The sequence below is a fragment of the Ricinus communis genome, chromosome 10, assembly GCF_019578655.1.
Source record: "Ricinus communis isolate WT05 ecotype wild-type chromosome 10, ASM1957865v1, whole genome shotgun sequence".
Taxonomy (NCBI): domain Eukaryota; kingdom Viridiplantae; phylum Streptophyta; class Magnoliopsida; order Malpighiales; family Euphorbiaceae; genus Ricinus; species Ricinus communis.
In genome coordinates, this window is record NC_063265.1 from 7,077,962 (window position 1) to 7,081,127 (window position 3,166).

At 28.9% G+C, this 3,166-nt stretch overlaps 1 non-coding gene across 1 annotated transcript; it reads right to left on the reverse strand.

Moving 5' to 3' along the window:
* Window positions 1-2,099: 2,099 nt before the first annotated feature.
* LOC112536667 lies at window positions 2,100-2,207 on the reverse strand. Its single transcript, XR_003080635.2, has one exon. It is a non-coding gene; the product is annotated as a small nucleolar RNA R71 (small nucleolar RNA).
* Window positions 2,208-3,166: the final 959 nt, after the last annotated feature.

Consider the following 3,166-nt stretch of genomic DNA (forward strand, 5'->3'; position numbering starts at 1 on the left):
TATAAAATTTATATATTTTATTTATAAATCTAAATTTTATATATTTTTAATGAAATGAAAACTAATTTAAAATTTTATATATTTAAATTTTTATAAAATTAATTATATAATTGATCGATCCAAATTATGTATAGATATTTAAAGGTATTTTAAAATTTTAATAATATATTTCTATATATAAAATGGTGAAAATATATGCTTTTACCTCACTTAAGCTTAATTGTCTATTTTCAGGAATATTAGCAAAAAGAGGAAAATATGGAGCTAAAATAAGCTTAATAGGACATATTCGTGTCAAGGCCCAAGATTAAGACGCATGGACTGCTAATTATGAGGCCCAATGGATATTTTAGTCATTTTGTGTAATTATTAGGATTTATATTAAGAGTTATTTATGGAATAGTATTTGATGGAGATTAAGATACTTTAAGTCTTATCTTTTAGATAGACTTATATTAGTATACTCATTTCTAGAGAGATTTATTTAGAGGAGAACTCTCCTCTATATAAATCTCTGCAAGGAACAAGGAAGAAAAAAGAAAAAGGAGGGGAGTTTTCTCCTACCTGCTCTCTACACCTGCAACCATTATTCTCTCTATAATTCTCTACAGTTTTTCATAAACACTTTAGTTTTAGTTTTCATTGATCTTTGAGGATCTAAGAAGCTTTTCAAGAAGTGGAGATTGAGAACCAATCTTCTTCCTACTTGAAGAGATTCTAGATCTTGAGGGAGCTTTTTATTTTATTATTTTATGTCTTTCTATTTAATACCATGATTAATGGGTTAAATATGTTAGGCTAGTTTTCATAAGTATTTAGTTTAGTTTTTTTTACTTTGTATGAACCTTGTTATTTATTTATTTAATGAATGATTCTTTACCTTCATATCTTTATTAATTTTAGTTATTATTGTTTAGTTAACCATGATATTAATTTAACAATAGTAATTGTTATGAAAATTTGTAGGTTTAAAAGTATTAGAAACATCATCTTTACTTTAATATATGTTGGTATAAGAAACCTAAATTGCATCATTAACTTGAGTGATTTAGGGAAAATGCACATCACCATCTCATTCATTAGATCAGGCTTAAAGTAAAACAAGGAGATTACTAAGTAAATGGCTAGACTAAATACTGTTTTTAGCATATAGTTTTAGATCATAAGCATTTGCATTTGCATTGCATATTTATTTATTATTTAGTTACTTTACTTTATGACTATTATCATCTCAAACATACGATTCAGAGTGTTTGGATTTACTTTTGTTGTTTTGTGTTGATAAGTAGTCTTTATAATAAGTGGCCTCATAGTTCCTTGAGATATCGACCTCGTGGTGAACTTACCCTTACTATAAGAACGGTTCGTGCACTTGCGAGTACTAAAAAAGACATATCAAGTTTTGGCGCTGTTGCCAGGGAACTGTGTCCAAATTTATTATATTGATTGATTATCAAAAGTATCTTGTGTTTGTTAGTTTGTTTTGTGTTTTGTGATTTATTTTGTTTATGTATTTTTATTTTATTTGTTTGTTTTGTGTTTTTGTGTTTTGTGATTTGTTTTGTTTATGTGTTTTTGTGTTTTGTGATTTGTTTTGTTTGTAAATTTTATTTTTAAAATTTTAATTTTAATCTAAAATTTTTTGTTTTGTTTTATATGCTTAGCAGGAAACAACTAGAAGAAGAATCAACAGAAGAAGTTGATATCATGGCAAACCCACCAAGAGAAGTAGAAGCTGAAAGGCGAATGGCTATGAAAGATTATGCAATGCCTACAATTGGTAACACTACTTCATGCATAGTTCTAGGTGATACATCTAGGAATTATGAACTTAAGAGCATTCATTTTAATATGCTTCCTTCATTTTATGTTATGCCAAGTGAGGATGCATTAACATTCATAAGAGAATTTTATGACATAGTTCATACTTTCCCATTATCTGGACTTAATGAGGATCAACTAAGAATGAGGTGTTTCCCTTATTCATTGAAAGAAAGAGCAAAGGCTTGGTTAATGACCTTGCCCCCTAATTCTTTGAGAAATTGGAATGAAATTTATCAAAAGTTTATGAGTAGATTTTACTCACAACAAAAGACAAAAGAATTAAGAGGTGAAATTTCTAATTTTTATCAAGAGAATGCTGAATTTTTTCATGAAGCATGAGATCGCTTCAAATCACTTTTATTGCAATGCCCACACCATGGATTCCCACTCCCAATAACTAACCAATCATTTTATGATGGATTGACACACCAATATCAATGTATAGTTGATAATGCAGCTGGGGGTGCTATGTTAGAAAGGACACCTTGTAACACCCGGAATTTTTATATATTTAATAATGAATTTTTATTTAAGTTAATTTTAGCTTTATTTTTTTATTCGGTTTAATTGGAACGATTTAAATACAAATTTTGAATGTTCATGTTAGATAAATAAATGAGTTATTTTCCATATCCAATTAGTTTGATTTTTAAGGAGTTAATTAAGTAAACTATTTGAGAAATGATTATATTTTGGTTATTCAAATTTTTTTTCCAAATGCATATTTATATAAGTAAAATTATATATTGAAAAATTATGATAGAATTGTAAAGGATGTTTATAAAAGAATTTTGAGAAAATTGGTATTATAATTGATTAGTAGTATTAAATTTTAAGTTGGAAATTGATTATTTAATTTAATTGTGTGTTAGGACTAAATTGGAAATTTATTTTGGAATAAGTATTGAAAGTATAATGTTATTTTTATGGGGTTTTAATGGAAATTTGTGAGCTTGGTATTTTTGTAAATAAATATATCGGTTAGGGGTACTTTTGTAATTGTGTATTTTCAATAATTCGGATTTGGCCCAAATTAAATAGTTAGGGGCTTAATTGAAAGGCTAAAAAGAAGTTTGGGGGTCAAATTGGAATTCTGCAGGATGAAATTGTAAGTAATTAAGAAAGTTGAGGGACCAAATTGCAATAAGAAAAAGTTCGGGGGCCTAATGTCGATATTGAAAGGAAAGAAAATCGGGGAAGAAGAAAGGAAGAGAGAGAGTACACGGGAAGAGAGAGAGAGGACGCAGCGGTGGCGAGCTCGGGGTGCGGGCGGCGGTTGCAATGAATCGCGAACGCGTGTGGCGGGCCATTGCTTCCGGCCTTCCCCGATCTCAATGGGATC